This window comes from Schistocerca gregaria, chromosome 3 (assembly GCF_023897955.1).
Source record: "Schistocerca gregaria isolate iqSchGreg1 chromosome 3, iqSchGreg1.2, whole genome shotgun sequence".
NCBI classification, from domain to species: domain Eukaryota; kingdom Metazoa; phylum Arthropoda; class Insecta; order Orthoptera; family Acrididae; genus Schistocerca; species Schistocerca gregaria.
The window spans coordinates 752,634,961-752,648,309 of NC_064922.1; the positions used below are offsets into that span (position 1 = coordinate 752,634,961).

Genomic DNA, 13,349 nt, shown 5'->3' on the forward strand with positions numbered 1-13,349 from the left:
CATACTGAAGATGTGGTTTTATCAATCCAAAATAAATTTCCAATGGGATATCATGATCCATGAAGGCTGACACTCATTTTAGCAACTACATATTTGTACTGACTTTTCTTACAAGTATGGATCTATTTACACTTTCTATGACTTGTGTTAATCCCAATTACACCCAAAAATTTGTGTATATTTGCATAGCTAATGCCAATGTCACTCTCTTCTCTTTCTTAACAAATAAGACTATTTGCAGTAAGGTAAGTTGACAGAATACTGTAATTGATTTCACTACTGTTGGCAGCAGTTTTCATATTACTGCCTCAGCTGACAAGGGTTGTGGCATCAGATAGCATATATCACTGCAAGTTTGCATCTCAATTAAATCATTAACATACACAAGGAACAGAAAAAGTTTGAATAAACTTCCTTGAGGTACACCAGAGAGAAGTATTCTGCAGGTTGATTTAGTTGTTAGCAACTGTTCATTCCTTTTTTACATTAACTCAACACTTGTACCCTGTCTTTTAAATAGGAAATAAGTAGTTTTAAGGCTATTCCTCTCATCAAACATTCTAATTTATGAATTAAAATTGTATAATTCACAGCAGTGAAAGCTTTATTCATATCCAGGAAAATACCTGTCACCTTGTCTCTTCAATCCAGTTTAATATGTCAAGCATTGCCAGTGCTGTTACAGCAGATCTTCCTTTTTTTGAAATCGTGCTGTAGATTGTTGAATATATGGAAATACGGAAGCGTTCAATCCCACCCGTCTGCTTTGACCCACGACATCACAAATATGGCGGAAACGATCATAAACCATGAATCCAATATGGCGCATATGACGTCATTATAAAGAAAATACATCGAAAAACAAGCACACACACATTCCACCAGAAGCCTAATGACACTAACGGGGCAAGTGCAGGAAATCGGGGGTTTTTGGGTGGGGACAAACTAAATATAAACAAATAAAATAGAAAGAAACTTCCACATGGGAAAAATATATTAAAAACAAAGATTCCAAGACTTACCAAGTGGGAAAGCGGCGGTAGACAGGCACAATAAATAAAACACACAAACACACACACACAGAATTTCTAGCTTTCGCAACCAACGGTTGCTTTTTCAGGAAAGAGGGAAGGAGAGGGAAAGACGAAGGGATGTGGGTTTAAAAAGGAGAGGGTAAGGAGTCATTCCAGTCCCGGGAGTGGAAAGACTTACCTTAGGGGGAAAGAAGGACAGGTGTACACTTGCACACACACACATATCCATGTGTGTGTATGTGCGGATAGATGTGTGTGTGTGTGCGAGTGTACACCTGTCCTTTTTTTTCCCCTAAGCGAAGTCTTTCCGCTCCCGGGATTGGAATGACTCCTTACCCTCTCCCTTAAAACCCACATCCTTTCGTCTTCCCCTCTCCTTCCCTCTTTCCTGAAGAAGCAACTGTCGGTTGCGAAAGCTAGAAATTCTGTGTGTGTGTTTGTGTGTTTTATTTACTGTGTCTGTCTACTGGCGCTTTTCCGCTTGGTAAGTCTTGGAATCTTTGTTTTTAATATAAATATAAACAAATTTAGACACCCACCCCCATACAAAACCACACAAAATGACGAAAAAAAAACTGACAATGCAAAACTCCCCAAGTTTCACTAAACACAATATCATCTGGAATCAGACACTTCACTTGACCTATATAGCTCAACAGCAGCTACCAATCCCATGAATTGGGATCGAACACTTCCCTTGACCTATATAGCTCAACAGCAGCTCCAGATCCCACAAATTGGGACCGAACACTTCCTTTCACCTATATAGCTCAACAGCAGCTCACGATACCACAAATTAGAATCTACCACTTCCCTTGACCTGTATAGCTAAACAGCACCTCTTGATCCCATAAATTGGGATCGAACACTTCCCTTGACCTATATCGCTCAACAGCAGCTCCCGATTCCATAAATTGGGATCAAACACTTCCCTTGACCTATATAGCTCAACAGCGACTCCCGATACCACAAATTGTGATTGAACACTTCCATTGACCGATACTGGAACACCAACAGCCACAGACGCACATTGTAATGGAACTCTTCCCTCGACTGCAACACACAACACATACACTAAAAAAAAAAAAAAACTTACCCCAACAAAGTTCCGGCGCCACAACCCAGTTCGGCCACCACAATCTCTCTCTCTCTCTCTCTCTCTCTCTCTCTCTCTCTCTCTCTCTTACACACACACACACACACACACACACACACACACACACACACACACACAAACCAAAGAAAAAATACTCAACCCAAAGAAGACCCTACCCCCCCCCCCCCCCCAACCAACCCAACCTACCCCTCACTCCAAAATAAAAAACCCATAAACAAAAACCAAATGCAAAATAAAAAAAATCGTTATTACACACTACAACTCAACAAAAACTTCAACAAAATAGATCCTCCACAACTAAATCACAAACCAACACACTCCCTCCCCCCCTCCTCACAAACATAAAATAATCCACGCACCCCACCCTGAGCCACAGCCGCCCACCCACCTGCGCGCGCGCCCACACACACACACACACACACACACACACACACACACACACACACAGACCACCCTAACTAATCACTTTCGGCCAATACATTTTACTAATAGCCATTTTAAAAAAACCGAGGAGAAAAAAAAAAATAGCCCTTAGGGACGCTCTTCCACCAGCTACTCATCTAAATGAGACTGAAGGTTGGAAGAGCGCCTCTTCCCACTCCCAAGAACTGACTTAACGGCCCCCCACATACCCTCTATAGTATTTGTACAAGCCGCCGTCTCATAATTTTTAAACTCTAAGCTATGGTTAACAACTAAATGATTGACTCCTCTCTCACCCAACTCCCTAAATGAAGAAAATGCATCTGAAACTACTGTGGATCCTGGTTCTATATACTCCTCAATTAACCACACTAATTCCGCCTTAGACCTCCCTTCCACAACCCTGAAAACACATTCGGAACACCCATCCCCCAGAACAACAGCCCCGCACACCCAGACACCAACCACAGACTTACCCCTCCCATACTTCCTTTTCCCAAACTGTGACTCGTCCACCTCCACAACCACCCCAGGCACCCCCAACTTACCCCTGTACTTAATAAACTCAGAACGTAATTCACGACAAAACGAAAACCAATCAAGCACACTCCTCTCACTCACACCAGTCTCATGCGTGCAGAAACTATGTGAGGATCTATAACAGAAATAATAAATCATCAGTACAATCTCGTACATGCCCAACCTAGACTTCTCAAACCAGGAACCGTGCCGTATGGCGTCATATGGAATGCCAAATGCCATTCTTTCGGCACCGCCACATATAACTGTCCCTGGTCCGAGACGCTGGAACTTTAGTCAATCTCATTTCTTGCCCACAAATAGAGCACTTCACGATCTCAGCTAACAAACCTAAAATCTGTAAAAACTTAACAAGCTCCAACAAAGTATTGCCCATCATTGCATGCAGAAGAGTGCTGGTGATCTTATCCTTCATATCTATACATGACCAAAAACAACAACCAATTAATTAACTCAAATTAACACATGACCTACAGCAAACAGCACTACATTAACTTTTACACGAAACCACTAAATCGTTAGCTCACTGAAACGAATTCCGGTAGAAACACAGCCAACACTCAAACAATTCAGTACAATGAGCAAGACCAAACTGAACCCATTACACGAGACAAATTAAAACCCTAAACACATCACCAGAGGGCACAACAAATGACAACATGACGACATCTACAAACATGCCACACTCACAAACCAAACTCCGCGTTGTCATGACATCACACACCATCTACATCTACATGACTACTCTGCAATTCACATTTAAGTATTTGGCAGAGGGTTCATCGAACCACAATCATACTATCTCTCTACTATTCCACTCCCGAACAGTGAGCGGGAAAAACGAACACCTAAACCTTTCTGTTCGAGCTCTGATTTCTCTTATTTTATTTTGATGATCATTCCTACCTATGTAGGTTGGGCTCAACAAAATATTTTCGCATTCGGAAGAGAAAGTTGGTGACTGAAATTTCATAAAAAGGTCTCGCCGCGACGAAAAACGTCTATGCTGTAATGACTTCCATCCCAACTCGTGTATCATATCTGCCACATTCTCTCCCCTATAACGTGATAATACAAAACGAGCTGCCCTTTTTTGCACCCTTTTGATGTCCTCCGTCAATCCCACCTGGTAAGGATCCCACAGCGCACAGCAATATTCTAACAGAGGACGAACGAGTGTAGTGTAAGCTGTCTCTTTAGTGGACTTGTTGCATCTTCTAAGTGTCCTGCCAATGAAACGCAACCTTTGGCTCGCCTTCCCCACAATATTATCTATGTGGTCCTTCCAACTGAAGTTGTTCGTAATTTTAACACCCAGGTACTTAGTTGAATTGACAGCCTTGAGAATTGTACTATTTATCGAGTAATCGAATTCCAACGGATTTCTTTTGGAACTCATGTGGATCATCTCACACTTTTCATTATTTAGCGTCAACTGCCACCTGAGACACCATACAGCAATCTTTTCTAAATCACTTTGCAACTGATACTGGTCTTCGGATCACCTCACTAGATGGTAAATTACAGCATCATCTGCGACATCCTAAGAGAACTGCTCAGATTGTCACCCAGGTCATTTATATGGATCAGGAACAGCAGAGGTCCCAGGACGCTTGCCTGGGGAACACCAAACAGCCTTACGTCACGGGACAAAGCCGACGGGTGGGATCGGACGCTTCGGTCAACCCGAATATATTATAAGTGATTCAATATGCCTTGACTCAATTTAATATTACATTTTCTAGGAATTTGCCTAGGTCTGCAGTTAATGACATTTGCCTGTAGTTTTTTTTTTTTTTAATTTCAATGATTTTCAAGAGGTGGGGAAATGCTCCATGGCACAGGCAGATATTTATTAGGTGGGTCAAAGATTTGACTAATTTTCGTCTGTGTTCCTTTAGCAGCTTAGGTCAAATGTCATTTCAGCTACAAGACATTTTAGCTTGAAGTTTTGGGATGACTGGTAGGATGTACCTCTCAGTAATGTCATGGATGAAAAAAGATTGACTAGTGTTTTCATTACTTCATTTGTGTGAACTGTACTGAACTTATGTATTAATTCCTGACACACTTGATTTGGGTAATTTGTAGTAAATGATCATTTTCTGTTCATGACACTGCTTTTTTCCCCCCAGGTACTTTATACAGTTTGTAATTTGTATAAAGATACTGTAATTCAGTACCTCTAAAGTATACATAACACCCTTTCATGTTCTCTCTCAGTTCAATGATTTTAAGAGGGAGATTCCCTGCTTCATAATTGAGGTCTTCCTTCATTTATTTTACTATAGGGCACACTTCGTTTAAAGTTTCATTGAATAACTTAATAAATTATTCTATTTATCATACACATCAGATAAAAGTCACCTACAGGAAAATTACAGGGAGGTAGATGCACAAATATCAAAAGCTAAGGTGGCATGGCAGTCCGCTGAAAGATGGGCACATTCTATAGAATGGCTGTTGAAGGAAAATGAACTTATAGACAATATTATTGAAAAAAAGATGAAGTAGATGAGGATGGGATGGGATATATGATAAAGTCAAAACAAAGACACTGGTTAGACAACATTGCCTCAGACTCATTGACATTCTTGACATAGCTTTCAGCAGAGATGCCACAGATCACCATCTATCCCACTTTACAGAGCAGACAAGCCTACAAACCCCAAATTCTGTGCAAAGTCATGGACGGCCAATCATTTGGTGCCTATGGCCATTTCACTGTCCTTAAGACTTCTTTCTGTAGATGCTCATGACAACAACACATGAACATTCCACCAGATTCACCATTTTCGAGGTACTCGTTCACAAGCTCTGCATAGCAATAATCTGCCCTTTTTCAAAGTCACTTATTTCAATGGATTTCCCAATTTGCAGCATGTATCTTTGCTTGGGTGAACACCATCCATGTCTGTTCCGCTTACATATTTTCGTTGTCACGTCATGTGCCTGCAACGCTACCAGGCAGCATTCAATGTTGCAGTGGGCATTGGTCATAATGTTTTCACATAGCAGTGTATGAGGCAGACGAAATACCCTTAGTCTCTAAAAGGCATATAATAATACCAATTCCAAAAAAGGTAGGTGCTGACAGGCACAAAGATTGCTGAACTAACAATGTAATAACTCATTGTGGAAAAAATATTGACATGAATTATTTACAGATGAATAGGTAAACTGGTAGAGGCAGACCTCTGAAAAGATCAGTTTGGATTCTGCAGAAATGTGAGACAACACAAGACAGTACAGACCGTACAACTTTTCTTAGAAAAAAGGTTAAGGAAAGGCAAAGTTCCATTTATTGCATTGGTAGATTCAGAGAAAGCTCTCGCCAATTCGTGGAGTGAAAGGTTATTTACAATTAATACAGAAACAGGACAGTTGTTGAAGAGAGAATGCAAATGAAAAGGAAGCTGTAGTTGAGAATGTAGTGAGACAGAATTACAGCCTCTCCTCACTGTTATTCCGTCTGTATACTGACAAAGTAGTAAAATCGGAACGGGAATTACAGGTTTAAGGAGAAGAAATTGAGGCGTTGAGATTTTCTTAGGGCACTGTTATTTTGTCATGAGACGACAAATGTTTTGGAAGAACAGTTGAACAGAATGTGTAGTGCCCTGAAAGGAGATTATAAGATTGAAATCAACAAGTATAAAACAAGAGTGATGAAATGGCATCAGAGTAAATCAGGCAACATCAAGGGAATTAGATTAGGAAATCAGACACTGAATGTAGTAAATGACTTTTGCTATTTGAGGAGCAAAATACTGAAGATGGCTGGGGCAGAGACAATATAAAATGTACACTGGTAGTAACAAGAAAACTATTCTGATAAGAAGATATGTTCACATAAAATATTAACTTAAATGTTAGGAACTCTGTTCTGAAGATATTTGTATTAAGTGTAGCTTTGTGTGGTAGTTCAATGTGAACAGTAAGCAGTTCATGCAAGACGCTAACAAAAGTTTTTGAAATACAGTGCTCAGAAGAATGCTGAAGATTTGATGACTGCACAAAGTAACTACTGAAAGGGCACTGAATCCAATTGGTGAAAACAGAAGTTTATGGCGCATCCTGATTAAAAGAAGGGTTCACCTGAGAGGACACGTCCGGAGCCGTCATGATATTTGGTGGCTTAATGTAGTGAAATTGGAAGGTAACAAACTGTAAAGGGAGACAAACCTCTGATTCAGTAAGCAGGTTCCAATGGATGCCGGTTGCAGTAGTTGTACAGAGGCAGAGAGATCAGACTAGCTTGGAAACCTGCTTCAAACTAGTCTTCCCACTAAAAACTACGAGAACAAACACTATAGTAAAGCGCCGGTAACCGAGGGAAAAAAGCTGTGGCCTACATCTATTGCCGGGACCTACGTGTCCGCTCTGCAGAAAAATTACAGCACACACGCAAGATATCCAATAAATAACAAATCGATCTAGTTAAGTGCAAACAAATTTGGCATGTGAATTTTGGTTCTTTTTGTTTCCAACTAGTTTTATAAGTAACCCATATTTGACACGGACACTTAGGGCAAATTATTTCCCGTAGTCGACGGCAACGCTGTATAATTTCTCTGACCACAAACGGTTATCTAAAATATTACTAATTGTATACATTTTGATCTTCAAAATAGAGACTGGACATGTCACAATTTCATGTCGTAAACATTACTTTCAGGCACAAGCACACACACTTGCACTATTAAGTTATCATCAACGTATGTTTCTCCTTTTTCTTCTTCAAAAACTTGTCGCTAAGTCAAAATATGATTTTCATCCCGTTCAAGAGCACACAGGAACAATTTTTTTATGTACACTGATATCTTTATCTTCGACATATAATGCCACCCACAGAGACTGCGGGTGCCGCCATATTGCCTAAAGGTGGAGTTAGAAAGCGGATGTGGTGTGACAAAAGTTGTCATCTCGTAGAGTTTACTTGAAGCAAAGTGGAATAGTGTTCGCAACAAAATGATCATTGATATTCAACTATGTGGAAACTTTTTAGGAGTTGAAAGTGAAACTGCATCGAATCAGTGAATTTAGTAAGTAATGGGGATTGTGATCGCCCATACGATTTAAGCGTGTAATGGCGTGAACTAAAAAATGCTTATTTTGGCGAGTGAAAGAGGTCACAGTTAATTCAAACCTGAGTTTTCGACCGTCCTCAAACGGTGTGTATACATATGCGGTTGTCAGAAGTTGCCCTTTTAGTGTCTGTAGATTTTTTAATCAAACGTCTCATGTCCTTGTAAGGTAAAATTTTGGGTTAATGGTAAAGACCTTCTGGACAAGTATGTGTCATGATCCTAACATGAAATAGCTTAAGAAAATTTATACCTTAGGTACTCCAGATATAATAAAGCTTAATAAATTTGACACTGTGATTGGAGTAAAATGCTGCACACTTGACATTTCATTGAGGAAGCCACTCCTAGTGTTATGCATCAGATTTTTAAGTAGTATCATATATCTGCGAGTAAATCTTGTTTCGTACTTCGCACCCTGTTTGCATTCAGAATCTTTCACCAGTTATTACGGAATTGATATAGACATCACTGTTCTTGGTACAGCTCTACTGTGGTGTCAACTATATAGAAGTCAACTGAACTTGCAACTGAGATGAAAGCAAATGTTTATTTTAATAGTGTGTATATAGTACACTAACCAGTGTTTAGTAAAGGCACCTACTGATAATCGTATGCATTGTGGTATGTGAAAAGAAGGGTTTTAGGAAACACCTTGATAATAACTGTGTCAACAAGGTTTTATAAAAGTGTGCAGTAGTATGTGATTGGTATCATGATGTGGTTGCTGTGACATTAAGCAACATCTAAAAGGTATGCAAGCAATATATGTTTTCCAAAATATGAACTATAAGTAAATAGATAGTAGTCTATGTGATGGTATTCTGCATGTGTGTTCATGTGACACACACATTTTATTTTAATTGTTTGGGTTGTGAACTCAAACACACAAAAACAAAACCGTACTACTATTCATAGTTGCAGATGTTTGAAAATATTAGTGCTGAGTGTTTGAGGTGTTGTTATATGTATCATGGTCTCTGTATGTGGCAATAACAATCAATGCACTTTGCTAGGTATGTGGTATGTGAAGTGTTCCTACTGTCATTGATTAAATATGCTTACAAATTTTCTTACATGCTACTACAGTCCCTTACTTCGTCATTATTTACTTCACTTCTGGTTACTGAGCGAGGTAGTGCAGTGATTAGCACACTGGACTCGCATTTGGGAGGATGACGGTTCAATCCTGCATCTGGCCATCCTGATTTAGGTTTTCCATGATTTCTCTAAATCGCTCCAGGTAAGGATGTAGCAGTATACACCTTAAAGGCTGGCCCTAAGTTATCCCAAGTTGCAGGGGGAATCCGCACCCTTTTAGCGTCTACGCGATGCTGAATGATGATGATTTTCTAAAATGCCAAGAAGGACCCTGCACATGGGCCCCCGCTGCACCCCCCCCCCCCCCCGATAAAAAGAATCCAGTAGTATTATCTCCACCAGAAAACATCAAACATATGATGTGAAGTGGCTTTAAAAGTGACAATCTTTAGCAGTTAAGTCTATTTCAAAGCATAAACTAAAAACATCTGAGAGCAGCAGCAGCAAAACTTAAGGATCTGGCATAATGTGTCGAAACAGGTGACTGTGTGAGAATATTGTAAACATTAATGCGGTTGGTTGAGCTATGAAACTGCATATCACAATGCCTGAACCAAATTCTAAAGAGGACTAGGATTCACATTAATGGTTTCTGTGTAGCAGATAGTTTGTATAGAAGAAGAAGAAATCTCTTACAGGGCGATTGGAGATGTCCTGTTATTACAATTTAAGAACAACAAAAATAAATTAATTCACATTTACAGGCATGTAGATAGTTACAGGTGTAGCATGACAAGGAGGCGACAGGTATCGATCACGACCTTATAGTACCAACTATTCTGGCATTTGCCTGAAGTGATTTAGGGAAACCATGGAAAACTTAAATTAGGATGGCCACACTGTTTGCAACAGTGCTACCTTGTTTAGTTTAAATGTACAGTATTGTTTTACAAGTACGTTATTTAGTAATGTGGAAGACTAACACTATAATGTTCATTTCTCAGTCACTGCGCACAACACACACTGCATGCACATTGTTACATAACATTACACCCATCATCACCGGATGTGAGGACAATTTTGTGCCCCACAACTTCTACATCTACATCTTTTCTCTGCAAACCACCAAGAGGTGTATGGTAGAGGATACATTCCATTGAGCCATTTAACAGGGTTTCTTCCTGTTCCTTTCGCATATTGAGTGCGGGTAGAATGATTAACTGCCTCTGTGCTTGCAGTAATAGCTTTAATTTTATCCCCGCGATTCCTAGAGTAATCATTTAAAGCTGGCTCTTCAAACTTTGTTAATATACTTTCTTGGGATAGTTAATATTTATCTTCAAGAGGTTTTTTTCCACTTCTGTTCCTTAGGTATGTCTGCGACACTCTTCCATGGTGTAAACAAACCTGTGACCATTCATGCTGCCCTTCTCTGCATATGTTCAATATCCCCGGTTAGTCCTATCTCATATGGGTCCCAAACAGTTGAGCAATAAGAACAGGTCACTAGAGTGATTTGTAAGCAATCTCCTTTGCAGACTAATTGCAGTTCCCCAGTATTTTACCAATAAACTAAAGTCTACCACCTGATTTAATCACAATTGAATCTATGTGCTCATTCCATTTCATATCCCTATAAAACTGTTACACCCAGGAATGTGTGAGAGTTGGCCGATTCCAACAGTGACCTATTCATATAATAGTCACAGGGTAGCGCATTTTTCCGTTTTGTGAAGTGAACAATTTTTATTTCTGAACATTGAAAGCAAGTTGCCGATCGTTGCACCACTTTGAAATCTTATCGAGATCTGACTGAATATTTATGCAGCTTCTTTCAGATAGTACTACATTATAGATAACTGCTTCTTCTGCAAAAAGCCTGATTTTTACTGTTAATATTGTCTGCGAGGTCATTAATGTACTATGTGAGCAGCAATGTTCCCAACACACTTCCCTGGAGAACACTCAAAATTATTTGTCCCTCTGACAGTGACTCTCCATCCAAGATAACGTGCTGCGTCCTTCCTACCAAAAAGTTCTTAGTCTAGTCACAAATTTCGCTTGATACCCCATATGATTGAAATTTGAGAATAAGTCTAGGTCAGGTACTGACTTGAGTGCTTTTCAGAAACCAAGAAAACTGCATCTACATAATTCCTCAATCCAAAGCTTCAAGTTGTCATGTAAGAAAAGTTTCACTTGATCAGTGTTTTTGGCATGGAGCTGGTCATTCTGTTAGAGATACCTCATTAAGTTCAAACTCAGAATATGTTCTAAGATTCTACAACAAATCAATGTCACCAATATTGGACAGTAGTTTTGTGGATCATTTCTACTATCCCTCTTATGACGGGTGTGTCCTGTGCCTTTTTCCAAGAACTGGGCACAGTTTTTTTGTTCAAGGGGTCTAGGATAGACTGTAGTTAGTAGAGGTTCTAACTCAGCCGCAAATTTAGTATAGAATCCGACGGGATCTATCAGGGTGTGGAGCTTTGTTCATTTTTAACGATTTCAGTTGTTCCTTGACACCACTGACACTAGTACTTTTTTTCATTCATCTTTTCAATAGACTGAGAATTAAATTGGGGCAATTCTCCTGGGTTTTCTGTTGTAAAGGAACATTTGAAAATGGAGTTATACGTTTCAGCTTTTGCTTTGCGCCCCCAATATCAGTTTCTGTCTGATTCACTAGGGTCTGGACACGAACTTTGGTGCCGCAAACAGTCTTTACATATGACCAGAATTTCTTTGAATTTTGCGAAATATCATTTGACACTATTCTGCTACAGTAGTTGTTGAAACTATCTCATATTGCTTTCTTGACAGCCAAACACATTCCATTCAGCTTCTCTCTATCTGTAACCGTATGCTTTTACACCTATTATGCTGTAATCCCTGTTTCTTTAGAAGTTTCTTTACAGTCATTCTGTACCATTGAGGTTCCTTTCCATTGTGAACTGTTCTACTGGGTACATGCCTCTCCAGTGCTTTGTCAGTTATTCTTTTAAACTTGAGCCAGAGTTCCTCTACATGCTCCTGCCCTGTGGTGAAAGTTTCAAGTGCCTCATTGAGGAATGACACTACTGATTTTTTTTTTGTCTAGATTACTGAACATATACATTTTTCTGCTTGTTTTAGTTATCCTTTTTACTTTGGTAATCATTGTTGCCACAACCACATCATGATAACTGATACCAGTTTCTACGTAGACATCCTCAAAGAGGTCAGGCCTTACTTGCTGCCAGTAGATCCAATATATTTTCATGAGTGGGGTTCCCAACTATATGTTCTAGATAGTTTTCAGAGAAGGCGTTTAGTAATGTTCAAGGATGTCTCATCATGCCCACCACTAAAAAAAACTGTAATTCTCCCAGTTGATTGTTGGGTGCTTAAAGACTGCACCGATAATTACAGTGAGATTGGAGAACTTGCGTATAAGTCAACTGAGGTTTCCTCTAAAGTTTTCAGTTTCATCAGGAGATGAATCTGGTGAGTGATAAAAGGATCCAGTTTCATTTTATGCCCGCCCCTGTTACTGAATCTTGCCCAACAATAATTTCACATGCAGCTTCAATTTCTACCTCAGTGGGTTTGAGTTTCTTGTCCGCTGTGACAAGTACACCACCTCTATATCCCATTTGCCTTTCCTTTCGATATACACTTAAATTTTCCCCTAAAATCTCATTGCTATCAATTTCACGTTTCAAACAGCTTTCTGTATCTAGTGAGCTTCATTGCTTTTCACAAGTGCTTCAGACACTGGTACTTTATTGCAAAAGCTTCGGCAGTTTGCCATTAGGAATTTAATACTGTCACCTGTTGAGGGATTTCTTTTGATCTTGCAGAGATACTTCAGGGTTTCCTAGCACTATCATTATCTGGATTGGATGGAGAGTTGCCTAATCTAAAAAGAAAACCTTGTATGCACCCCATACACAGTCAGCTACCTGGGTAGCAGCGTCTGACATTTAGTGCGCACCTGACCTATTTAGGGGAATCCTACAGTTCTCAATCCTATGGCGCAAGTTCAGGTAGTCGCAGCTTAGCTTGTCATTGAACCTTTGAAGTATCCGGTTCAGTCCTTCCACTCAACTTCTAACCAAAAGA

The 13,349-nt window shown here is 39.7% G+C and overlaps 1 protein-coding gene across 3 annotated transcripts in view; it reads left to right on the plus strand.

Moving 5' to 3' along the window:
* The first annotated feature begins 4,904 nt into the window (after nt 1-4,904).
* Nucleotides 4,905-13,349, plus strand: part of LOC126354377 (WAS/WASL-interacting protein family member 2-like) — an 82,037-nt gene continuing 73,592 nt past the window's right edge. The window contains exon 1 of one of the 3 annotated variants that reach the window (XM_050003975.1): nt 4,905-8,954. The gene's annotated coding sequence lies outside the window, so the exon portion shown is untranslated. The remainder of the gene's footprint in view (nt 8,955-13,349) is intronic. The other 2 variants (XM_050003977.1, XM_050003976.1) reach the window with 2 other exon arrangements.